This window comes from Amphiura filiformis, chromosome 10 (genome assembly GCF_039555335.1).
Source record: "Amphiura filiformis chromosome 10, Afil_fr2py, whole genome shotgun sequence".
Classification (NCBI taxonomy): Eukaryota; Metazoa; Echinodermata; class Ophiuroidea; order Amphilepidida; family Amphiuridae; genus Amphiura; species Amphiura filiformis.
This window is the reverse complement of record NC_092637.1, coordinates 12,538,909-12,565,671: the sequence shown is the minus strand read 5'-3', so window position 1 is coordinate 12,565,671 and position 26,763 is coordinate 12,538,909. Positions and strand designations below refer to the sequence as shown.

Genomic DNA, 26,763 nt, shown 5'->3' with positions numbered 1-26,763 from the left:
GGGATTATACTTTCAGTTGGGTGAACGATTATAAAGCGAGCGCTAGAGAACAATTGTGGTGGTCTTTGTTTACGAAATGAGACAATACGTGCTTATTGTTAACCAGCGTTCTTGAAAATGAGAAACATGGTGGTTTGCAGACTTAACACGGTTTGGAAATAATTTCTTCATATTTTTTGGTGTTATCTGTCGTTTACATATCCTTCCTAAAACACAAAAGTACGCATATTTCCAAACATCTAAATTAGCTAAAAATTTAGGACATGTTACAAAACTATATTGTCTAGAATTTTAGAAGAGTACTTTTAATATTGGCCGGTTATTTTTCACACAGCGACGTTAACTAGGCAATGTACTACTACCTATAACATTAACTAAAACACCAAAGTGCGAATATTTCCAAACATTTAAATTAGCTAAAAATTTAGGACATGTTACAAAACTATATTTTCTAGAACATTAGAAGAGTACTTTTAATATTGGCCGGTTATTTTTCATACAGCGACGTTAACTAGGCATATCCCCATACTTTTAACGTAGGCTATTTGTAGAGGTCACGCGTCAATGGGAAAGAGCACTGTGTATTGTGTATAGGAAAACGGACAGTAACTGCAGTATGGAGAGATACAATAGTGTTCCATATTAGCATGTGTTTGTGTTACGGTATAAAGGTCACTAAAAGCCAAACTGGAGTCAGGGTGACTCTAAAAGCAGTCCAACCACTCTACGACTCAATGTCTAAAATGACACCATATTGGGAGGCACCTGACTCCCTTGAAGAGTCATAATTTGTTGACTCCGCTAAAGAGTCGCCGGAGTCATTTGACTCCCAATATGGAGTCATTTTAGACATAAATTCAAGCAGTGGCTGGACTCTGCTTCTAGAGTAATCCAGACTCCATTTATAGAGTCACCCGGCTCTATTACAGCAAGGTCACTTCGACAGTCCGACTCCATGTAGGAAAGCTTACTATTATCAATTTTATCTCATGCATCCTCAGGTTAAATATTTTCCTGAAAGAAATTAATTGAAATTAACAAAAAAAATTAAATTATCTTCACAAAATATCAAAAGAGTTTTCCGGAGAAAAATGTGGAGAATCCGGGTATCGATCCCGGTACCTCTCGCATGCTAAGCGAGCGCTCTACCATTTGAGCTAATTCCCCTGCCTGTATTTTGTTATGACAAAAATAATTTCAAATCCTAAAAGCTCGAGCACATTTTTGTGGGGAGCACTGAGCATCAAAGAGTTAGTTTTTAGGAAAATGGATAAAATGCGAAGTAGACTAGACAAAAGTAAAAAGGAGAGGAAAGAACTTAATTGAAATGAACAAAAAATTGAAATTATCTTCACAAAATATCAAAAGAGTGCCAGAGAAAAATGTGGAGAATCCGGGTATCGATCCCGGTACCTCTCGCATGCTAAGCGAGCGCTCTACCATTTGAGCTAATTCCCCTGCCTGTATTTGTTATGACAAAAATAATTTCAAATCCCAAAAGCTCGAGCACATTTTTGTGGGGAGCACTGCAGAGCATCAAAGAGTTAGTTTTTAGGAAAATGGATAAAATACGAAATAGACTAGACAAAAGGAAAAAGGAGAGGAAAGAACTTAAAATGAACAAATAATTGAAAATATCAAAACAGTTTCACATACAAAAATGTGGAGAATCCGGGTATCGATTCCGGTAACTCTCGCATGCTAAGCGAGCGCTCTACGATTTGAGCTAATTCCCCTGCCTGTATTTGTAATTGCAAAAATAATTTCAAATCCCAAAAGCTCGAGCACATTAATTTTTTGTGGGGAGCACTGAGTATCAAAGAGTTAGTTTTTAGGAAAATGGATAAAATGCGAAGTAGACTAGACAAAAGGAAAAGGGAGAGGAAAGAATTTAATTGAAATGAACAAAAAATTGAAATTATCTTCACAAAATATCAAAACAGTTTCCCATACAAAAATGTGGAGAATCCGGGTATCGATCCCTGTAACTCTCGCATGCTAAGCGAGCGCTCTACCATTTGAGCTAATTCCCCTGCCCGTATTTGTTATGACAAAAATAATTTCAAATCCCAAAAGCTCGAGCAGATTTTTGATAAAGGTGCGATGATGGTTATTTAGCGCGTTAGCGCTGCTCACTAGCAAAATTGCAAATTGCGCGGTATTTGCAATTTTCTGGTTTTTTTCACGTTAATAGCGCTAATGTCGCCGATAGCGTGATAATAGCAAACCTGTGCTATTTCGTGCTAATTGTGGTGAACCAATTGCGCGCTATTACCAAAACTGCTAAAATGTTCTCGGCATGGTAAGCGATATTAGCGCTAATATCATTAATAGCTGTCATTACCGTAATGCGTGCTATTAGCGCTATTAGCATGAGTCGTGCTATTTTCATCACTAACGCTATTAGCACTCATTAGCATATCACTTTCAAAAGTTCTAAAAATAGCGCTAATAGCATTCATTAGCGCGAGGTGTGCTATTAGCGCTAATGCTGCGCTAATAGCGTAGTGTGTGCTAATAGCGATATTAGCGCTCATTAGTGTATCGTTTGCAAATTTCAAAATTGATCATTTTCTACGGATGGTAGGTGCTATAAGCGCTATTAGCGCTAATAGCACTCATTAGCGTAAGATGCGCTATAAGCGCTAATAGCGTAAGGCGTGCTATTAGCGCTATTACCGACAGGTATGCTGATAACGATATTATAACTCATTGTATTATGTGCCAAATTGTTCATTTTCTGCAAATGGTAGACGCTATTAGCGCTAATAGCGTAAGGTGTGCTACTAGCGCTATTAGCGCTAATATCGTAGTGTGTGCTAATACCGATATTAGCGCTCATTAGTATATCGTTTGCAAAATTTAATATTTATCATTTTCTACGGATGGTAGGTGCTATTAGCGCTGATAGCACTCATTAGCGTGAGATGCGCTATTAGCGCTAATCGCGTAAGGCGTGCTATTAGCGCTATTGAGCGCTAAACACTCCAAGTGAGTTCCAAAATAAAAGGGCCCCGCAGGGCAAAAAAGCTAGTGTGACCGCTGTCCCTACCATCAACAAAAAATATCAATGCCACAGGGCCGGCAGGCCCTAGGCCGGAGACTCCCATACGACAACTAAACACACCAAGTGAGTTCCAATATAAATGGGCACCGCAGGGCAAGAAACTTAGTGTGACCGCTGTCCCCAACATCAACAAAAACATCAAGGCCGCAGGGCCGGCAGGCCCTGAGGCCGGTGACTCCATACGACAACTAAACACTCCAAGTGAGTTCCAATATAAAAGGGCCCCGCAGGGCAACAAAGCTAGTGTGACCAATGTCTCCACCATCAACAAAAAAACATCAAGGCCGCAGGGCCAGCACGCCTGGGGCCGGAGGCTCCTATACGACAACTTAAAACTCCAAGTGAGTTCCAATATAAATGGGCCCCGCAGGTCAAGAAACTTAGTGTGATTGCTGTCCCCAACATCAACAAAAAAAAAAAGGCCGCATGGCCGGCAGGCCCGAGGCCGGTGACTCCCATACGACAACTAAACACTCCAAGTGAGTTCCAATATAAAAGGGCCCCGCAGGGCAACAAAGCTAGTGTGACCAATGTCCCCACCATCAACAAAAAACATCAAAGCCGCAGGGCCAGCAGGCCCGAGGCCGGAGACTCCCATACGACAACTAAACACTCCAAGTGAGTTCCAATATAAAAGGGCCCCGCAAGGCAAGAAATTTAGTGTGACCGCTGTCCCCAACATCAACAAAAAACATCAAGGCCGCAGGGCCGGCAGGCCTGAGGCCGGTGACTCCATACGACAACTAAACACTCCAAGTGAGTTCCAATATAACTGGGCCCCTTAGTGCTTCATGACACGGCGACCCCCTGTCCCCACCATCAACAAAAATATTAAGGCCGCAGGTCCGGCAGGGCCGAGGCCGGGGACTCCCATACGACAACTAAACACTCCAAGTGAGTTCCGATATAAAAGGGCCCCGCAGGGCAAGAAATTTTGTGTGACCTCTGTCCCCACCATCAGCAAAAAACATCAAGGCCTCAGGGCCGGCAGGCCCGAGGCCGGTGACTCCCATACGATAACTAAACACTCCAAGTACGTTCCAATATAAAAGGGCCCCGCAGGGCAAGAAAGCTAGTGTAACCGCTGTCCCCACCATCAACAAAAATATCAAGGCCGCACGGCCGGCAGGCCTGAGGCCGGAGGCTCACATACGACAACTAAACACTCCAAGTGAGTTCCAATATAAATGGGCCCCGCAGGGCAAGAAACTTAGTGTGACCGCTGTCCCCAACATCAACAAAAACATCAAGGCCGCACGGCCCGCAGGCCCGAGGCCGGTGACTCCCATACGACAACTAAACACTCCAAGTGAGTTCCAACATAAAAGGGCCCCGCAGGGCAAGAAAGCTAGTGTGACCTCTGTCCCCACCATCAACAAAAAACATCAAGGTCGCAGGGCCGGCAGGCCCCAGGCTGTTGACTCCCATACGACAACTAAACACTCCAAGTGAGTTCCAATATAAAACGGCCCCCGCAGGACAAGAAACTTAGTGTGACTGCTGTCCCCACCATCAGCAAAAACATCAAGGCCGCAGGGCCGGCAGGCCTGAGGCCGGTGACTCCATACGACAACTAAACACTCCAAGTGAGTTCCAATATAAATGGGCCCTGCAGGTCAAGAAACTTAGTGTGTTTGCTGTCCCCAACATCAACAAAAACATCAAGGCCGCAGGGCCGGCAGGCCCTGAGGCCGGTGACTCCATACGACAACTAAACACTCCAAGTGAGTTCCAATATAAAAGGGCCCCGCAGGGCATGAACATTAGTGTGACCGCTGTCCCCAACATCAACAAAAAACATCAAGGCCACAGGGCCGGCAGGCCCGAGGCCGGTGACTTCCATACGACAACTAAACACTCCAAGTGAGTTCCAATATAAAAGGGCCCCGCAGGGCATGAACATTAGTGTGACCGCTGTCCCCAACATCAACAAAAAACATCAAGGCCGCGGGGCCGGCAGGCCCGAGGCCGGTGACTTCCATACGACAACTAAACACTCCAAGTGAGTTCCAATATAAAAGGGCCCCACAGGGCAAGACATTTTGTGTGACCGCTGTCCCCACCATCAGCAAAAAACATCAAGGCCGCAGGGCCGGCAGGCCCGAGGCCGGTGACTCCCATACGATAACTAAACACTCCAAGTGAGTTCCAATATAAAATGGCCCCGCAGGGCAAGAAAGCTAGTGTAACCGCTGTCCCCACCATCAACAAAAATATCAAGGCCGCACGGCCGGCAGGCCTGAGGCCGGAGACTCACATACGACAACTAAACACTCCAAGTGAGTTCCAATATAAATGGGCCCCGCAGGGCAAGAAACTTAGTGTGACCGCTGTCCCCAACATCAACAAAAAACATCAAGGTCGCAGGGCCGGCAGGCCCCAGGCTGTTGACTCCCATACGACATCTAAACACTCCAAGTGAGTTCCAATATAAAAGACCACCGCAGGGCAAGAAACTTAGTGTGACCGCTGTCCCCACCATCAGCAAAAAACATCAAGGCCGCAGGGCCGGCAGGCCTGAGGCCGGTGACTCCATACGACAACTAAACACTCCAAGTGAGTTCAAATATAAAAAGGGCCCTGCAGGTCAAGAAACTTAGTATGGCCGCTGTCCCCACCATCAGGAACAAACATCAAGGCCGCAGGGCCGCCAGGCCGAGGCCGGTGACTCCATACGACAACTAAACACTCCAAGTGAGTTCCAATATAAAAAGGCCCCGCAGGCCAACAAAGCTAGTGTGACCGCTGTCCCCACCATCAACAAAAAACATCAAGGCCGCAAGACTCCCATACGACAACTAAACACTCCAAGTGAGCTCAAATATAAAAGGGCCCGCAGGTCAAGAAACTTAGTATGACCACTGTCCACGCCATCAGCAACAAACATCAAGGCCGCAGGGCCGGCAGGCTGAGGCCGGTGACTCCATACGACAACTAAACACTCCAAGTGAGTTCCAATATAAAAGGGCCCCGCAGGTCAACAAAGCTAGTGTGACCCCTCGCCCCACCATCAACAACAAACATCAAGGCCGCAGGGCCGGCAGGCCCCAGGCCGGTGACTCCCATACGACAACTAAACACTCCAAGTGAGTTGCAATATAAAAGGGTCCCGCAGGGCAAAAAAGCTAGTGAGACCTCTGTCCCCACCATCAACAAAAAACATCAAGGCCGCACATTTAGCACAATTGCATATGACGTGCTATTAATTGCTATTAGCGCTAATAGCGATATTAGCGCCAATATCACGCTTTCCCTAGACTTACAAACTTTTTAGATTTAGCAAAATTGCATATGACGTGCTATTATTTGCTATTAGCGCTAATAGCGCTATTAGCGCTAATAGCATGCTTTCCCTAGACTTAGAATCTTTTTAGATTTAGCACAATTGCATATGACGTGCTTTTATTTGCTATTAGCGCTAATAGCGCTATTAGCGCTAATAGCACGCTTTCCTAGACTTAGAATCTTTTAGATTTAGCACAATTGCATATGACGTGCTATTAATTGCTATTAGCGCTAATAGCGCTATTAGCGCTAATAGCACGCTATCCCTAGACTTAGAATCTTTTTAGATTTAGCACAATTGCATATGACGTGCTATTAATTGCAGGGCCGGCAGGCCTGAGGCCGGTGACTCCCATACGACAACTAAACACTCCAAGTGAGTTCCAATATAAAAAGGGCCCCGCAAATCAAGAAAGCTAGTGTGACCGCTGTCCCCACCATCAACAAAAATATTAAGGCCGCAGGTCCGGCAGGGCCGAGGCCGGGGACTCCCATACGACAACTAAACACTCCAAGTGAGTTCCGATATAAAAAAGGGCCCCGCAGGACAAGAAATATTGTGTGACCGCTGTCCCCACCATCAGCAAAAACATCAAGGCCTCAGGGCCGGCAGGCCCGAGGCCGGTGACTCCCATACGATAACTAAACACTCCAAGTACGTTCCAATATAAAGGGGCCCCGCAGTGCAAGAAAGCTAGTGTAACCGCTGTCCCCACCATCAACAAAAATATCAAGGCCGCACGGCCGGCAGGCCTGAGGCCGGAGGCTCACATACGACAACTAAACACTCCAAGTGAGTTCCAATATAAATGGGCCCCGCAGGGCAAGAAACTTAGTGTGACCGCTGTCCCCAACATCAACAAAAAATCAAGGCCGCAGGGCCGACAGGCCCGAGGCCGGTGACTCCCATACGACAACTAAACACTCCAAGTGAGTTCCAACATAAAAGGGCCCCGCAGGGCAAGAAACTAGTGTGACCTCTGTCCCCACCATCAACAAAAACATCAAGGTCGCAGGGCCGGCAGGCACGAGGGCGGTGACTCCCATACGACAACTAAACACTCCAAGTGAGTTCCAATATAAAAGGCCCCCGCAGGGCAAGAAACTTAGTGTGACTGCTGTCCCCACCATCAGCAAAAAACATCAAGGCCGCAGGGCCGGCAGGCCCGAGGCCGGTGACTCCCATACGACAACTAAACACTCCAAGTGAGTTCCAATATAAATGGGCCCTGCAAATCAAGAAACTTAGTGTGTTTGCTGTCCCCAACATCAACAAAAAACATCAAGGCCGCAGGGCCGGCAGGCCTGAGGCCGGTGACTCCATACGACAACTAAACACTCCAAGTGAGTTCCAATATAAAAGGGGCCCCCGCAGGGCATGAACATTAGTGTGACCGCTGTCCCCAACATCAACAAAAACATCAAGGCCGCAGGGCCGGCAGGCCTGAGGCCGGTGACTTCCATACGACAACTAAACACTCCAAGTGAGTTCCAATATAAAAGGGCCCCGCGTGGCAAGAAAGCTAGTGTGACCGCTGTCTCCACCATCAACAAAAATATTAAGGCCGCAGGTCCGGCAGGGCCGAGGCCGGAGACTCCCATACGACAACTAAACACTCCAAGTGAGTTCCAATATAAAAGGGCCCCGCAGGGCATGAACATTAGTGTGACCGCTGTCCCCAACATCAACAAAAAACATCAAGGCCGCGGGGCCGGCAGGCCCGAGGCCGGTGACTTCCATACGACAACTAAACACTCCAAGTGAGTTCCAATATAAAAGGGCCCCGCAGGGCAAGACATTTTGTGTGACCGCTGTCCCCACCATCAGCAAAAACATCAAGGCCGCAGGGCCGGCAGGCCTGAGGCCGGTGACTCCATACGATAACTAAACACTCCAAGTGAGTTCCAATATAAAATGGCCCCGCAGGGCAAGAAAGCTAGTGTAACCGCTGTCCCTACCATCAACAAAAATATCAAGGCCGCACGGCCGGCAGGCCTGAGGCCGGAGACTCACATACGACAACTAAACACTCCAAGTGAGTTCCAATATAAATGGGCCCCGCAGGTCAAGAAACTTAGTGTGACCGCTGTCCCCAACATCAACAAAAAACATCAAGGTCGCAGGGCCGGCAGGCCCCAGGCTGTTGACTCCCATACGACATCTAAACACGCCAAGTGAGTTCCAATATAAAAGACCCCCGCAGGGCAAGAAACTTAGTGTGACCGCTGTCCCCACCATCAGCAAAAACATCAAGGCCGCAGGGCCGGCAGGCCTGAGGCCGGTGACTCCATACGACAACTAAACACTCCAAGTGAGTTCAAATATAAAAAGGGCCCCGCAGGGCAAGAAACTTAGTATGGCCGCTGTCCCCACCATCAGGAACAAACATCAAGGCCGCAGGGCCGCCAGGCCCGAGGCCGGTGACTCCCATACGACAACTAAACACTCCAAGTGAGTTCCAATATAAAAGGGCCCCGCAGGGCAACAAAGCTAGTGTGACCGCTGTCCCCACCATCAACAAAAAACATCAAGGCCGCAGACTCCCATACGACAACTAAACACTCCAAGTGAGCTCAAATATAAAAGGGCCCGCAGGTCAAGAAACTTAGTATGACCACTGTCCACGCCATCAGCAACAAACATCAAGGCCGCAGGGCCGGCAGGCCTGAGGCCGGTGACTCCATACGACAACTAAACACTCCAAGTGAGTTCCAATATAAAAGGGCCCCGCTGCAGGGCAACAAAGCTAGTGTGACCGCTGTCCCCACCATCAACAACAAACATCAAGGCCGCAGGGCCGGCAGGCCCCAGGCCGGTGACTCCATACGACAACTAAACACTCCAAGTGAGTTGCAATATAAAAGGGTCCCGCAGGGCAAAAAAGCTAGTGAGACCTCTGTCCCCACCATCAACAAAAAACATCAAGGCCGCACATTTAGCACAATTGCATATGACGTGCTATTAATTGCTATTAGCGCTAATAGCGATATTAGCGCCAATATCACGCTTTCCCTAGACTTACAAACTTTTTAGATTTAGCAAAATTGCATATGACGTGCTATTATTTGCTATTAGCGCTAATAGCGCTATTAGCGCTAATAGCATGCTTTCCCTAGACTTAGAATCTTTTTAGATTTAGCACAATTGCATATGACGTGCTTTTATTTGCTATTAGCGCTAATAGCGCTATTAGCGCTAATAGCACGCTTTCCCTAGACTTAGAATCTTTTTAGATTTAGCACAATTGCATATGACGTGCTATTAATTGCTATTAGCGCTAATAGCGCTATTAGCGCTAATAGCACGCTATCCCTAGACTTAGAATCTTTTAGATTTAGCACAATTGCATATGACGTGCTATTAATTGCTAATAGCGCTATTAGCGCTAATAGCACGCTTTCCCTAGACTTACAAACTTTTTAGATTTAGCACAATTGCATATGACGTGCTATTAATTGCTATTAGCGCTAATAACGCGTTTAGCTCTAATAGCACGCTTTCCCTAGACTTAGAATCTTTTTAGATTTAGCACAATTGCATATGACGTGCTATTATTCGCTATTAGCGCTAATAGCGCTATTAGCGCTAATAGCACGCTTTCCCTAGACTTAGAATCTTTTACATTGAGCACAATTGCATATGACGTGCTATTATTTGCTATTAGCGCTAATAGCGCTATTAGCGCTAATAGCACGTTGTCTCTAGACTTAGAATCTTTTTACATTTAGCACAATTGCATATGACGTGCTATTAATTGCTATTAGCGCTATTGACATATTTGCAAATGAGGCACTTATAACTGCTAAAACGCTAAAAGTGGTTTGGTAATAGCAGTTTTAACGGATTTTTCATTAGCGTTGCTATTAGCGCTATAATGCATAGAGATAGCATACTAATTAAATGCTAATAGCATCTGTAGCATAATAGCGCTAATTCTGCTATACCTCTACCTCTACCTCTACGTAAATACTTGGCAAGGTCCATAAGTTTGGATGTAGTGCCAAGGAAGAAAACTTGTTGCTCCCGTGCAGTGCAGGTAATGAAGGTGCCGATATATACAAAGTGCGAGTAAAAATGGACCTGGAATTACATTGAACCAGTAACTGCTCCCCTGAACACCTCGTAAGTTGGAGAAGACAAGGTGCTCACTGGTAGAGAATTCCACCAGGCGACTGTACGCGGGAAAAACGAAGCTTTGAAGAGCTGGATACGGGCTGGTAGTGGATTGAATTTACTGGGATGGTAGGCTCTTGTAGAGGATGGAAGCATTGGAGTCATGTAGAGAGCTGGGTTGACTGCCACAAGGTTGTTACATATCTTGTACATGAGGATGAGACTGGATGTTTTTCGCCTTTGCTCGAGGGAGACCCATTGTAATTCTTGAAGCATTGATGAAACACTGTCTTGCCGTCTGTATCGGTGGAGGACGAATCTTGCAGCCTGCCTCTGTATGTTTTCAATTTTATTGATGTCTTTTTGATGGTATGGAGACCAGACTGGACATGTGTATTCAAGATGTGGTCGGACCAGCGACATGTAGGCTTGTTCCTTCAACTTGCGAGAGCAACCTCTCAGATTTCTGCGGATGAGCCCCAGGATTTTATTTGCACGAGCTGTCACACCGCTGATGTGTTTGGACCATGACAGATTGGAGGTGAATGTCAAGCCAAGATATGGATAGTCGTCAACAGATGTCAGAGCACTATTCCTAAATGATATCGGCCGTCAATAATATTGCGACGTAGGGTGAATCTCATAGAATGACATTTGTCAGTGTTAAATTTCATTTGCCAAATAGATGTCCACTGGTGAAGCATGTCAAGATCTTTTTGCAATGCTAGTGTGTCTTCTGAATTGTTGATAGGTCTGTACAAGAGGCAGTCGTCTGCGAAGAGCCGGATATTTGAAGTAATGCCTGATGGAAGGTCATTTATGAATGATAAGAACAGCAGAGGACCAAGCACTGTGCCCTGGGGCACTCCTGAGAGGTGACGGGGACCCATTCCGATGCCTGGCCATCGATGACGACTCGTTGCGTGCGTTGTGTTAAGAAGTTGTCTACCCAAGCGAGTAATGAACCTCGAACTCCGTAATGTTGTAGTTTCAGGAGGAGGCGCTGGTGGGGAACGCGGTCGAACGCCTTGGAAAAATCCAACACAATGGCGTCAACTTGGCCTTTATTGTTGAGGGCACTGGCTAGATCGTGTGTGGTTATCAGAAGCTGGGACTCACAGGAGCGGCCTGGGCGGAACCCGTGCTGGGCGTCTGTAAGGATGTTGAAGGTGTCATAGTGGTCCATCACCTGACTGAAGATAATGTGCTCAATTAGCTTGCTACATATGCTCGTGATTGAAACAGGGCGGTAGTTAGAAGCTGTACTCCTGTCCCCTTTCTTGTATATGGGAGATATGTTGGCTATTCTCCAAGCATTGGGTACAGTACCAGTGTCTAATGACTGTTGGAATATAGCAGTTAATACTGGAGCAGTTTCAACAGCCAATTCCTTCAAAAAACGGGCAGGGATAAGATCAGGCCCAGTCGCTTTCTTGACCTGTAAGGACTTGAGCAGCTTTAACACCCCTTCGGTTGAGACGACAATGTTGTTGATAGATGGGTAAGCAGAGCCAGTCATCTTAGGCAAGTTAGATGTTTCCTCAGTTGTAAAAACTGACCTGAACTGGTTGTTGAAGGTGTTTGCTTTCCCCTTGCTGTCGAATATGACCTTGGAGCCTTGCTTGAGAGAAGAAACACCTGTAGAATCTTGCTTCTTGGACTTGATAAATCTCCAGAAAGCCTTGTTAGATTTATCCTCTGGATTATTGAGCATGTTATTTTGGAAGGACCAATAGTTCTGACGGACTTTCTTTTGGGTCAACTTCCTGTAATCCTTGTATGCTTCCCAATCAGATTGTTTTTGAGTCATTATAGCCTTATTGTAGAGGCGCTGTTTTTTTCTGCTCATCTTCCGCACCCCTTTAGTGATCCAAGGGTTTGTATGACGGGTAGCAGACATCTTGGATGGGATATGATTCTCCATAAGCTCAAGAATTTTGGAAGTAAACCTGTCCCAATTTGACTCCACAGATCTTGAGTTAGGGTCGCTAGATAGGAACACTTGCTGAAAATTAAGCATGTCAGCTTTCAGGTTGTTAATGTCGGCTTTATCAAACATGAACACTTTGCGGGGAATTTTCCTGTTGTCAGAGCACTATTCCCTAAATGATATCGGCCGTCAATAATATTGCGACGTAGGGTGAATCTCATAGAATGACATTTGTCAGTGTTAAATTTCATTTGCCAAATAGATGTCCACTGGTGAAGCATGTCAAGATCTTTTTGCAATGCTAGTGTGTCTTCTGAATTGTTGATAGGTCTGTACAAGAGGCAGTCGTCTGCGAAGAGCCGGATATTTGAAGTAATGCCTGATGGAAGGTCATTTATGAATGATAAGAACAGCAGAGGACCAAGCACTGTGCCCTGGGGCACTCCTGAGGTGACGGGGACCCATTCCGATGCCTGGCCATCGATGACGACTCGTTGCGTGCGTTGTGTTAAGAAGTTGTCTACCCAAGCGAGTAATGAACCTCGAACTCCGTAATGTTGTAGTTTCAGGAGGAGGCGCTGGTGGGGAACGCGGTCGAACGCCTTGGAAAAATCCAACACAATGGCGTCAACTTGGCCTTTATTGTTGAGGGCACTGGCTAGATCGTGTGTGGTTATCAGAAGCTGGGACTCACAGGAGCGGCCTGGGCGGAACCCGTGCTGGGCGTCTGTAAGGATGTTGAAGGTGTCATAGTGGTCCATCACCTGACTGAAGATAATGTGCTCAATTAGCTTGCTACATATGCTCGTGATTGAAACAGGGCGGTAGTTAGAAGCTGTACTCCTGTCCCCTTTCTTGTATATGGGAGATATGTTGGCTATTCTCCAAGCATTGGGTACAGTACCAGTGTCTAATGACTGTTGGAATATAGCAGTTAATACTGGAGCAGTTTCAACAGCCAATTCCTTCAAAAAACGGGCAGGGATAAGATCAGGCCCAGTCGCTTTCTTGACCTGTAAGGACTTGAGCAGCTTTAACACCCCTTCGGTTGAGACGACAATGTTGTTGATAGATGGGTAAGCAGAGCCAGTCATCTTAGGCAAGTTAGATGTTTCCTCAGTTGTAAAAACTGACCTGAACTGGTTGTTGAAGGTGTTTGCTTTCCCCTTGCTGTCGAATATGACCTTGGAGCCTTGCTTGAGAGAAGAAACACCTGTAGAATCTTGCTTCTTGGACTTGATAAATCTCCAGAAAGCCTTGTTAGATTTATCCTCTGGATTATTGAGCATGTTATTTTGGAAGGACCAATAGTTCTGACGGACTTTCTTTGGGTCAACTTCCTGTAATCCTTGTATGCTTCCCAATCAGATTGTTTTTGAGTCATTATAGCCTTATTGTAGAGGCGCTGTTTTTTTCTGCTCATCTTCCGCACCCCTTTAGTGATCCAAGGGTTTGTATGACGGGTAGCAGACATCTTGGATGGGATATGATTCTCCATAAGCTCAAGAATTTTGGAAGTAAACCTGTCCCAATTTGACTCCACAGATCTTGAGTTAGGGTCGCTAGATAGGAACACTTGCTGAAAATTAAGCATGTCAGCTTTCAGGTTGTTAATGTCGGCTTTATCAAACATGAACACTTTGCGGGGAATTTTCCTGTTCAGCTTTGGCTTAGTGTTCAATGTGAAACAGACTAACTCATGGTCACTGATCCCGGAATACACCTTACACTGCTCAATGAATGCGGGATGGGTGGTGAGAACGAGATCAAGGATGTTTTTGGTTGCACCCGAAATGCGTGTTGGTTCCTTTACCATTTGGTCCATAAAAAATTCATTGCACATATCAAGGAGAAAAGCACATTTTGAAGGTTCTATGGCATAAGGTTTTACCACTCGGTCGATCCAATCGATATCGGCTAAATTTATGTCACCAGCAACGACGATGATTGCGTCCTTGAATTTAGATTGGATATCGGACAGAGAGTTTGCAAGTTGTTCAAGATTGGAAACAGGAGATTTTGGTGGACGATAAAAGGAGCCCAGAATTAACGGCTTCTGATGCTGGATGTGGATCTCGATCCATGTCAGTTCAGCCTCAGATTCTATAATGTTACACTCAGTGGCAATTATGTCGTCTTTGATCATGATAAAGACACCGCCTTTCCTCCCATGGGCTCGATCTTTCCTATAAGTAATGAAGCCAGGAGGGGTAATTTCTGTGGTGAGGATAGCACTACTGAGGTGAGACTCAGTTCCAATGACAATGTCTGCATTATGATGCTGAATCATGTTCTCAAGCTGGGGAACTTTTTCGTATAAACCATCACAATTCACCACTAACACTTTAAGTTTCTGATGACCTTTGTGGTGAGATTGACTGGAAACCTGTTTGGAACGGTGAGGATTGGTTGAAGGGGAAGATGATGCAATCGGTAACCCAATGTCCTCAGAAAGGGATAAGGTAGTGTCATCCAGGCAACTGAAGGAGTTTGATAACGAAATGCTGGAAAGCGTGTGGAATATTGTGGGGCTGATGTTAGGCAGGCCACACTGGCAACAAATCCACGCTGCACTACTATGTGCATTGGCCTCATATAGAGTTTCTGGCATGTTCATACACTCGATGTGGTACCAGCCGTCACATTGATCGCACTGGAGACATTGCTGGCCCCATTTAGCTGGTTTTTGGCAGATAAGGCATGGGTATTTCACCGGGCGTGGCCCAGGATTAACCTCAGTATCACCTGCTAACAGGAGAAGAGCCATGGCTAAGGACACATTTCTTTTGGGGCTGAAATTCATTTTCAGCTTCTTGTATGTAAGTTTCAGTGAAGTAAACGTGGTTGATGGGCCATAATTGTTTGACTCATAATCAAGAACAGAAAACAATGAGCACGTGTAGTCATCAAAGTTCAGACCCATTTCTTCCAACCAGAACACAAATATGTTGGGAAGGTCAGCTTGCCTCCGTAGTACTTTGTGATTGATTGAAGCACTAATATCATCTGTGCGGCCATTGGTCAAATTGTTCGGCCTGTGGGAGATTTGAAGAACACTCAGAGTTATTATAACTAAGTAGAGGGTGAACTGGTATGACTGCATTGTTCAGTAACAGTAGTACTACCACTAGTACCAGCAAGTAAGCAGCCAAAGTCGGATAGTTAAGCTTATAGAATTATTTGCAAATTGAAGGCAGAATTGATGCAGAACAATAGGAACAATCTCACCATGTTTTGAAGAGATGAAATACAACATAGCATGAGAGAACATGAAGTCCAATTTCTTGTCCATGCAATGGGCGTGGCATGACCATTGTGGTAGCTGTGTACAACCATAGGTAATGGGTGCAGAATTCTGAAGTCATGCGGCCATCTTGGTGGTCTGATAAAATTTTCTGGCAAAGATCGAAAAAAAAAACTGCCAAAGTTGGATGCTGGAAGGATGAAAATATTTCCTCAAGGGTGGAAGGAAACTTGAGGATCCAGGTAGTAAAGTTGAATACTATAATGGAAAACTGTGAGGTGAATTAATGAATGAAAAATCCAGAGCTGGCATAAACACCACCAGCACTGCACAAGAGCAATAAGCCATCATCGCACCTTCCTCACATTTTTGTGGGGAGCACTCAGCATCAAAGAGCTAGTTTTTAGGAAAATGGATAAAATGCGAAGTATTATCAAAAAAGTTTCCCATACAAAAATGTGGAGAATCCGGGTATCGATCCCGGTACCTCTCGCATGCTAAGCGAGCGCTCTACCATTTGAGCTAATTCCCCTGCCTGTATTTGTTATGACAAAAATAATTTCAAATCACAAAAGCTCGAGCACATTTTTGTGGGGAGCACTGAGCATCAAAGAGTTAGTTTTTAGGAAAATGGATAAAATGCGAAGTAGACTAGACAAAAGGAAAAGGGAGAGGAGAGAATTTAATTGAAATGAACAAAAAATTGAAATTATCTTCACAAAATATCAAAACAGTTTCCCATACAAAAATGTGGAGAATCCGGGTATCGATCCCTGTAACTCTCGCATGCTAAGCGAGCGCTCTACCATTTGAGCTAATTCCCCCGCCTGTATTTGTTATGACAAACATAATTTCAAATCCCAAAAGCTCGAGCACATTTTTGTGGGGAGCACTGCAGAGCATCAAAGAGTTAGTTTTTAGGAAAATGGATAAAATACGAAATAGACTAGACAAAAGGAAAAAGGAGAGGAAAGAACTTAAAATGAACAAATAATTGAAAATATCAAAACAGTTTCACATAAAAAATGTGGAGAATCCGGGTATCGATCCCGGTACCTCTCGCATGCTAAGCGAGCGCTCTACCATTTGAGCTAATTCCCTGCCTGTATTTGTTATGACAAAAATAATTTCAAATCCCAAAAGCTCGAGCACATTTTTGTGGGGAGCACTGCAGAGCATCAAAGAGTTAGTTTTTAGGAAAATGGATAAAATACGAAATAGACTAGACAAAAGGAAAAAGGAGAGGAAAGAACTTAAAATGAACAAATAATTGAAAATATCAAAACAGTTTCACATAAAAAAATGTGGAGAATCCGGGTATCGATCCCGGTACCTCTCGCATGCTAAGCGAGCGCTCTACCATTTGAGCTAATTCCCCTGCCTGTATTTGTTATGACAAAAATAATTTCAAATCCCAAAAGCTCGAGCACATTTTTGTGGGGAGCACTGAGCATCAAAGAGTTAGTTTTTAGGAAAATGGATAAAATGCGAAGTAGACTAGACAAAAGGAAAAAGGAAAGAACTTAATTGAAATGAACAAAAAATTTAAATTATCTTCACAAAATATCAAAACAGTTTCCCATACAAAAATGTGGAGAATCCGGGTATCGATCCCTGTAACTCTCGCATGCTAAGCGAGCGCTCTACCATTTGAGCTAATTCCCCTGCCTGTATTTGTTATGACAAAAATAATTTCAAATCCCAAAAGCTCGAGCACATTTTTGTGGGGAGCACTGAGCATCAAAGAGTCAGTTTTAGGAAAATGGAAAAAGAGCGAAGTACAATATAAAAAAGGAAAAAGGAGAGGAAAGAATTTAATTGAAATGAACAAAAATTGAAATTATCTTCACAAAATATCAAAAGAGTTCCAGAGAAAAATGTGGAGAATCCGGGTATCGATCCCGGTACCTCTCGCATGCTAAGCGAGCGCTCTACCATTTGAGCTAATTCCCCTGCCTGTATTTGTTATGACAAAAATAATTTCAAATCCCAAAAGCTCGAGCACATTTTTGATAAAGGTGCGATAATGGTTATTTAGCGCGTTAGCGCTGCTCACTAGCAAAATTGCAAATTGCGCGGTATTTGCAATTTTCTGGGGTTTTTTTTCACGTTAATAGCGCTAATGTCGCCGATAGCGTGATAATAGCAAACCTGTGCTATTTCGTGCTAATTGTGGTGAACCAATTGCGCGCTATTACCAAAACTGCTAAAAATGTTCTCGGCATGGTAAGCGATATTAGCGCTAATATCATTAATAGCGGTCATTACCGTAATGCGTGCTATTAGCGCTATTAGCATGAGTCGTGCTATTTTCATCACTAACGCTATTAGCACTCATTAGCATATCACTTGCAAAAGTTCTAAAAATAGCGCTAATAGCATTCATTAGCGCGAGGTGTGATATTAGCGCTAATGCTGCGCTAATAGCGTAGTGTGTGCTAATAGCGATATTAGCGCTCATTAGTGTATCGTTTGCAAATTTTAAAATTGATCATTTTCTACGGATGGTAGGTGCTATTAGCGCTATTAGCGCTAATAGCACTCATTAGCGTAAGATGCGCTATTAGCGCTAATAGCGTAAGGCATTAGCGCTAATACCGACAGGTATGCTAATAACGATATTATAACTCATTGTATTATGTGCCAAATTGTTCATTTTCTGCAAATGGTAGACGCTATTAGCGCTAATAGCACTAATATCACTCATTAGCGCGAGGTGCGCTATTAGCGCGAGGTGCGCTATTAGCGCTAATAGCGTAAGGTGTGCTACTAGCGCTATTATCGCTAATAGCGTAGTGTGTGCTAATACCGATATTAGCGCTCATTAGTATATCGTTTGCAAAATTTAAAATTTATCATTTTCTACGGATGGTAGGTGCTATTAGCGCTGATAGCACTCATTAGCGTGAGATGCGCTATTAGCGCTAATCGCGTAAGGCGTGCTATTAGCGCTATTGAGCGCTAAACACTCCAAGTGAGTTCCAAAATAAAAGGGCCCCGCAGGGCAACAAAGCTAGTGTGACCGCTGTCCCTACCATCAACAAAAAACATCAAGGCCACAGGGCCGGCAGGCCCGAGGCCGGAGACTCCCATACGACAACTAAACACACCAAGTGAGTTCCAATATAAATGGGCCCCGCAGGGCAAGAAACTTAGTGTGACCGCTGTCCCCAACATCAACAAAAACATCAAGGCCGCAGGGCCGGCAGGCCTGAGGCCGGTGACTCCATACGACAACTAAACACTCCAAGTGAGTTCCAATATAAAAAGGGCCTGCAGGGCAATCAACAAAGCTAGTGTGACCAATGTCCCCACCATCAACAAAAACATCAAGGCCGCAGGGCCAGCAGGCCCGAGGCCGGAGACTCCCATACGACAACTTAAAACTCCAAGTGAGTTCCAATATAAATGGGCCCCGCAGGGCAAGAAACTTAGTGTGATTGCTGTCCCCAACATCAACAAAAAACATCAAGGCCGCAGGGCCGGCAGGCCCGAGGCCGGTGACTCCCATACGACAACTAAACACTCCAAGTGAGTTCCAATATAAAAGGGCCCCGCAGGGCAACAAAGCTAGTGTGACCAATGTCCCCACCATCAACAAAAAACATCAAAGCCGCAGGGCCAGCAGGCCCGAGGCCGGAGACTCCCATACGACAACTAAACACTCCAAGTGAGTTCCAATATAAAAGGGCCCCGCAGGGCAAGAAATTTAGTGTGACCGCTGTCCCCAACATCAACAAAAAACATCAAGGCCGCAGGGCCGGCAAGCCCGAGGCCGGAGACTCACATACGACAACTAAACACTCCAAGTGAGTTCCAATATAAAAGGGCCCCGCAGGGCAAGAAAGCTAGTGTGACCGCTGTCCCCACCATCAACAAAAATATCAAGGCCGCAGGTCCGGCAGGGCCGAGGCCGGAGACTCCCATACGACAACTAAACACTCCAAGTGAGTTCCAATATAAAAGGGCCCCGCAGGGCAAGAAATTTTGTGTGACCTCTGTCCCCACCATCAGCAAAAAACATCAAGGCCGCAGGGCCGGCAGGCCCAAGGCCGGTGACTCCCATACGACAACTAAACACTCCAAGTAAGTTCCAATATAAAAGGGCCCCGCAGGGCAACAAAGCTAGTGTAACCGCTGTCCCCACCATCAACAAAAATATCAAGGCCGCACGGCCGGCAGGCCTGAGGCCGGAGGCTCACATACGACAACTAAACACTCCAAGTGAGTTCCAATATAAATGGGCCCTGCAGGGCAAGAAACTTAGTGTGACCGCTGTCTCCAACATCAACAAAAAACATCAAGGCCGCAGGGCCGGCAGGCCTGAGGCCGGTGACTCCATACGACAACTAAACACTCCAAGTGAGTTCCAATATAAAAGGGCCCTGCAAATCAAGAAAGCTAGTGTGACCTCTGTCCCCACCATCAACAAAAAACATCAAGGTCGCAGGGCCGGCAGGCCCCAGGCTGTTGACTCCCATACGACAACTAAACACTCCAAGTGAGTTCCAATATAAAAGGCCCCCGCAGGGCAAGAAACTTAGTGTGACCGCTGTCCTCACCATCAGCAACAAACATCAAGGCCGCAGGGCCGGCAGGCCCGAGGCCGGTGACTCCCATACGACAACTAAACACTCCAAGTGAGTTCCAATATAAAAGGGCCCTGCAGGGCAACAAAGCTAGTGTGACCAATGTCCCCACCATCAACAAAAACATCAAGGCCGCAGGGCCAGCAGGCCCGAGGCCGGAGACTCCCATACGACAACTTAAACCTCCAAGTGAGTTCCAATATAAATGGGCCCCGCAGGGCAAGAAACTTAGTGTGTTTGCTGTCCCCAACATTAACAAAAAACATCAAGGCCGCAGGGCCGGCAGGCCCGAGGCCGGTGACTCCCATACGATAACTAAACACTCCAAGTGAGTTCCAATATAAAAGGGCCCCGCAGGGCAAGAAATTTAGTGTGACCGCTGTCCCCAACATCAACAAAAAACATCAAGGCCGCAGGGCCAGCAGGCCTGAGGCCGGAGACTCCATACGACAACTAAACACTCCAAGTGAGTTCCAATATAAAAGGGCCCGCAGGACAAGAAATTTAGTGTGACCGCTGTCCCCAACATCAACAAAAAACATCAAGGCCGCAGGGCCGGCAGGCCCGAGGACGGTGACTCCCATACGACAACTAAACACTCCAAGTGAGTTCCAATATAAAAGGGCCCCTGCAGGGCAAGAAAAACTAGTGTGACCGCTGACCCCACCATCAACAAAAATATCAAGGCCGCAGGTCCGGCAGGGCCGAGGCCGGAGACTCCCATACGACAACTAAACACTCCAAGTGAGTTCCAATATAAAAGGGCCCCGCAGGTCAAGAAATTTTGTGTGACCTCTGTCCCCACCATCAGCAAAAAAACATCAAGGCCGCAGGGCCGGCAGGCCTGAGGCCGGTGACTCCCATACGATAACTAAACACTCCAAGTAAGTTCCAATATAAAGGGGCCCCGCAGGGCAACAAAGCTAGTGTAACCGCTGTCCCCACCATCAACAAAAATATCAAGGCCGCACGGCCGGCAGGCCTGAGGCCGGAGGCTCACATACGACAACTAAACACTCCAAGTGAGTTCCAATATAAATGGGCCCCGCAGGGCAAGAAACTTAGTGTGACCGCTGTCTCCAACATCAACAAAAAACATCAAGGCCGCAGGGCCGCGGCGGCCGGTGACCCATACGACAACTACACACTCCAAGAGAGTTCCAATATAAAAGGGCCCCGCAGGGCAAGAAAGCTAGTGTGACCTCTGTCCCCACCATCAACAAAAAACATCAAGGTCGCAGGGCCGGCAGGCCCCAGGCTGTTGACTCCCATACGACAACTAAACACTCCAAGTGAGTTCCAATATAAAAGGCCCCTGCAGGTCAAGAAACTTAGTGTGACCGCTGTCCTCACCATCAGCAAAAAACATCAAGGCCGCAGGGCCGGCAGGCCCGAGGCCGGTGACTCCCATACGACAACTAAACACTCCAAGTGAGTTCCAATATAAAAGGGCCCCGCAGGGCAACAAAGCTAGTGTGACCAATGTCCCCACCATCAACAAAAAACATCAAGGCCGCAGGGCCAGCAGGCCCGAGGCCGGAGACCCCCATACGACAACTTAAACCTCCAAGTGAGTTCCAATATAAATGGGCCCCGCAGGGCAAGAAACTGTGTGTTTGCTGTCCCCAACATTAACAAAAACATCAGGCCGCAGGGCCGGCAGGCCTGAGGCCGGTGACTCCCATACGACAACTAAACACTCCAAGTGAGTTCCAATATAAAAGGGCCCCTGCAAATCATGCACATTAGTGTGACCGCTGTCCCCAACATCAACAAAAAACATCAAGGCCGCAGGGCCGGCAGGCCCGAGGCCGGTGACTCCCATACGACAACTAAACACTCCAAGTGAGTTCCAATATAAAAAGGGCCCCGCAGGGTCAAGAAAGCTAGTGTGACCGCTGTCCCCCCCCCTCAACAAAAAATATTAAGGCCACAGGTCCGGCAGGGCCGAGGCAGGAGACTCCCATACGACAACTAAACACTCCAAGTGAGTTCCAATATAAAAGGCCCCCGCAGGGCAAGAAACTTAGTGTGACCGCTGTCCTCACCATCAGCAAAAAACATCAAGGCCGCCGGGCCCGCAGGCCCGAGGCAGGTGACACATACGACAACTAAACACTCCAAGTGAGTTCCAATATAAAAAGGGCCCTGCAGGGCAACAAAGCTAGTGTGACCAATGTCCCCACCATCAACAAAAAACATCAAGGCCGCAGGGCCAGCAGGCCCGAGGCCGGAGACTCCCATACGACAACTTAAACCTCCAAGTGAGTTCCAATATAAATGGGCCCCGCAGGGCAAGAAACTTAGTGTGTTTGCTGTCCCCAACATCAACAAAAAACATCAAGGCCGCAGGGCCGGCAGGCCCGAGGCCGGTGACTCCCATACGACAACTAAACACTCCAAATGAGTTCCAATATAAAAGGCAACCGCAGGGCAAGAAACTTAGTGTGACCGCTGTCCCCACCATCAGCAAAAAACATCAAGGCCGCAGGGCCGGCAGGCCCGAGGCCGGTGACTCCCATACGATAACTAAACACTCCAAGTGAGTTCCAATATAAAAGGCCCCGCAGGGCAAGAAAGCTAGTGTGACCGCTGTCCCCCCCATCAACAAAAAATATTAAGGCCACAGGTCCGGCAGGGCCGAGGCAGGAGACTCCCATACGACAACTAAATACTCCAAGTGAGTTCCAATATAAAAGGGCCCCGCAGGGCAAGACATTTTGTGTGACCGCTGTCCCCACCATCAGCAAAAAACATCAAGGCCGCAGGACCGGCAGGCCCGAGGCCGGTGACTCCCATACGATAACTAAACACTCCAAGTGAGTTCCAATATAAAATGGCCCCGCAGGGCAAGAAAGCTAGTGTAACCGCTGTCCCCACCATCAACAAAAATATCAAAGCCGCACGGCCGGCAGGCCTGAGGCCGGAGACTCACATACGACAACTAAACACTCCAAGTGAGTTCCAATATAAATGGGCCTTGCAGGGCAAGAAACTTAGTGTGACCGCTGTCCCCAACATCAACAAAAAACATCAAGGTCGCAGGGCCGGCAGGCCCCAGGCTGTTGACTCCCATACGACAACTAAACACTCCAAATGAGTTCCAATATAAAAGGCAACCGCAGGGCAAGAAACTTAGTGTGACCGCTGTCCCCACCATCAGCAAAAAACATCAAGGCCGCAGGGCCGGCAGGCCCGAGGCCGGTGACTCCCATACGACAACTAAACACTCCAAGTGAGTTCAAATATAAAAGGGCCCCGCAGGGCAAGAAACTTAGTATGACCGCTGTCCCCACCATCAGCAACAAACATCAAGGCCGCTGTTCCCCTACGCGCCGCTCTGGCGACCTAGTCGTGGTTATCACGGGCAGTAAATGAGTTCCAATATAAAAGGGCCCCGCAGGGCAACAAAGCTAGTGTGACCGCTGTCCCCACCATCAACAAAAAACATCAAGGCCGAAGACTCCCATACGACAACTAAACACTCCAAGTGAGCTCAAATATAAAAGGGCCCCGCAGGTCAAGAAACTTAGTATGACCACTGTCCACGCCATCAGCAACAAACATCAAGGCCGCAGGGCCGGTAGGCCCGAGGCCGGTGACTCCCATACGGCCACACACCACGCCAGGTGAGTTCCAATATAAAAGGGCTCCGCAGGGCAACACAGCTAGTGTGACCGCTGTCCCCACCATCAGCAACAAACATCAAGGCCGCACATTTAGCACAATTGCATATGACGTGCTATTAACTGGTATTAGCGCTAATAGCGATATTAGCGCCAATAGCACGCTTTCCCTAGACTTACAAACTTTTTAGATTTAGCACAATTGCATATGACGTGCTATTATTTGCTATTAGCGCTAATAGCACTATTAGCGCTAATAGCATGCTTTCCCTAGACTTAAAATCTTTTTAGATTTAGCACAATTGCATATGACGTGCTATTATTTGCTATTAGCGCTAATAGCACGCTTTCCCTAGACTTAGAATCTTTTTAGATTTAGCACAATTGCATATGACGTGCTATTAATTGCTATTAGCGCTAATAGCGCTATTAGCGCTAATAGCACGCTATCCCTAGACTTAGAATCTTTTTAGATTTAGCACAATTGCATATGACGTGCTATTAATTGCTAATAGCGCTAATAGCGCTATTAGCGCTAATAGCACGCTTTCCCTAGACTTACAAACTTTTTAGATTTAGCACAATTGCATATGACGTGCTATTAATTGCTATTAGCGCTAATAGCGCTATTAGCGCTAATAGCACGCTATCCCTAGACTTAGAATCTTATGAGATTTAGCACAATTAGCATATGACGTGCTATTATTCGCTATTAGCGCTAATAGCGCTATTAGCGCTAATAGCACGCTTTCCCTAGACTTAGAATCTTTTTACATTTAGCACAATTGCATATGACGTGCTATTATTTGCTATTAGCGCTAATAGCGCTATTAGCGCTAATAGCACGCTGTCTCTAGACTTAGAATCTTTTTACATTTAGCACAATTGCATATGACGTGCTAGTAATTGCTATTAGCGCTATTGACATATTTGCAAATGAGGCACTAATAACTGCTAAAACGCTAAAAGTGGTTTGGTAATAGCAGTTTTAACGGATTTTTCATTAGCGTTGCTATTAGCGCTATAATGCATAGAGATAGCATACTAATTAAATACTAATAGCATCTGTAGCATAATAGCGCTAATTCTGCTATAAGCCATCATCGCACCTTCCTCACATTTTTGTGGGGAGCACTCAGCATCAAAGAGTTAGTTTTTAGGAAAATGGATAAAATGCGAAGTAGACTAGACAAAAGGAAAAAGGAAAGAAGTTAATTGAAATGAACAAAAAATTGAAATTATCTTCACAAAATATCAAAACAGTTTCCCATACAAAAATGTGGAGAATCCGGGTATCGATCCCGGTACCTCTCGCATGCTAAGCGAGCGCTCTACCATTTGAGCTAATTCCCCTGCCTGTATTTGTTATGACAAAAATAATTTCAAATCCCAAAAGCTCGAGCACATTTTTGTGGGGAGCACTGAGCATCAAAGAGAAAGTTTTTAGGAAAATGGATAAAATGCGAAGTAGACTAGACAAAAGCAAAAAGGAGAGGAAAGAACTTAATTGAAATGAACAAAAAATTGAAATTATCTTCACAAAGTATCAAAAGAGTTCCAGAGAAAAATGTGGAGAATCCGGGTATCGATCCCGGTACCTCTCGCATGCTAAGCGAGCGCTCTACCATTTGAGCTAATTCCCCTGCCTGTATTTGTTATGACAAAAATAATTTCAAATCCCAAAAGCTCGAGCACATTTTTGTGGGGAGCACTGCAGAGCATCAAAGAGTTAGTTTTTAGGAAAATGGATAAAATGCGAAAAAGACTAGACAACGGAAAAAGGAGAGGAAAGAACTTAAAATGAACAAGTAATTGAAAATATCAAAACAGTTTCACAAACAAAAATGTGGAGAATCCGGGTATCGATCCCTGTAACTCTCGCATGCTAAGCGAGCGCTCTACCATTTGAGCTAATTTCCCTGCCTGTATTTGTTATGACAAAAATAATTTCAAATCCCAAAAGCTCGAGCACATTTTTGTGGGGAGCACTGAGCATCAAAGAGTTAGTTTTTAGGAAAATGGATAAAATGCGAAGTAGACTAGACAAAAGGAAAAAGGAGAGGAAAGAACTTAAAATGAACAACTAATTGAAAATATCAAAACAGTTTCCCATACAAAAATGTGGAGAATCCGGGTATCGATCCCGGTACCTCTCGCATGCTAAGCGAGCGCTCTACCATTTGAGCTAATTCCCCTGCCTGTTTGTCTTATAACGAAAATTGTTTCAAAACCCAAATGAGAGCACTGGGCATCTCATAGTTTTTAGGAAAATAGATAAAATAATAAGTATAGCCAAAAGGAAGAAAAAAAGAAGGAGATGAAGTTTTAGTAGTGGTTTTGTACAAAATCTGTTCAATTTCGGAATTAGACCCCTGTATGACCTTGAGGAAGCATTAACTCTTCTTTTTTTCGGGTGCAATATGCATTTTTGCCACCAATGTTTTTCTGGTCATACTGCAGTTACTGTCCGTTTTCCTATACACAATACACAGTGCTCTTACCATTAACGCGTGACCTCTACCAATAGCGTACGTTAGAAGTATGGGGATTTGCCTAGTTAACGTCGCTGTGTGAAGAATAACCGGCCAATATTAAAAGTACTCTTCTAAAATTCTAGAAAATATAGTTTTGTAACATGTCCTAAATTTTTAGCTAATTTAGATGTTTGGAAATATTCGTACTTTGGTGTTTTCGTGTATGTTGTAGGTAATAGTATATTGCCTAGTTTTAACTAGTTTTAAAACGTCGCTGTGTGAAAAATAACCGGCCAATATTAAAAGTACTCTTCTCTTTTTAGCTAATTTAGATGTTTGGAAATATTCGTACTTTGGTGTTTTAGGAAGGATATGTAAACGACAGATAACACCAAAAAATATGAAGAAATTATTTCCAAACCGTGTTAAGTCAA

At 45.6% G+C, this 26,763-nt stretch overlaps 9 non-coding genes across 9 annotated transcripts; all 9 read right to left on the bottom strand.

Moving 5' to 3' along the window:
- Positions 1 to 1,094: 1,094 nt before the first annotated feature.
- Positions 1,095 to 1,167, bottom strand: Trnaa-agc (transfer RNA alanine (anticodon AGC)). The gene has a single exon. It is a non-coding gene; the product is annotated as a tRNA-Ala (tRNA).
- A 218-nt stretch (positions 1,168 to 1,385) lies between these two features.
- On the bottom strand, positions 1,386 to 1,458 carry Trnaa-agc (transfer RNA alanine (anticodon AGC)). Its single transcript has one exon. It is a non-coding gene; the product is annotated as a tRNA-Ala (tRNA).
- Positions 1,459 to 16,099: 14,641 nt separating this feature from the next.
- On the bottom strand, positions 16,100 to 16,172 carry Trnaa-agc (transfer RNA alanine (anticodon AGC)). The gene has a single exon. It is a non-coding gene; the product is annotated as a tRNA-Ala (tRNA).
- A 496-nt stretch (positions 16,173 to 16,668) lies between these two features.
- Positions 16,669 to 16,741, bottom strand: Trnaa-agc (transfer RNA alanine (anticodon AGC)). The gene has a single exon. It is a non-coding gene; the product is annotated as a tRNA-Ala (tRNA).
- A 204-nt stretch (positions 16,742 to 16,945) lies between these two features.
- On the bottom strand, positions 16,946 to 17,018 carry Trnaa-agc (transfer RNA alanine (anticodon AGC)). The gene has a single exon. It is a non-coding gene; the product is annotated as a tRNA-Ala (tRNA).
- Positions 17,019 to 17,520: 502 nt separating this feature from the next.
- Trnaa-agc (transfer RNA alanine (anticodon AGC)) lies at positions 17,521 to 17,593 on the bottom strand. Its single transcript has one exon. It is a non-coding gene; the product is annotated as a tRNA-Ala (tRNA).
- Positions 17,594 to 25,135: 7,542 nt separating this feature from the next.
- On the bottom strand, positions 25,136 to 25,208 carry Trnaa-agc (transfer RNA alanine (anticodon AGC)). The gene has a single exon. It is a non-coding gene; the product is annotated as a tRNA-Ala (tRNA).
- Positions 25,209 to 25,425: 217 nt separating this feature from the next.
- Positions 25,426 to 25,498, bottom strand: Trnaa-agc (transfer RNA alanine (anticodon AGC)). The gene has a single exon. It is a non-coding gene; the product is annotated as a tRNA-Ala (tRNA).
- Positions 25,499 to 25,977: 479 nt separating this feature from the next.
- Positions 25,978 to 26,050, bottom strand: Trnaa-agc (transfer RNA alanine (anticodon AGC)). The gene has a single exon. It is a non-coding gene; the product is annotated as a tRNA-Ala (tRNA).
- Between the last annotated feature and the right edge of the window lie 713 nt (positions 26,051 to 26,763).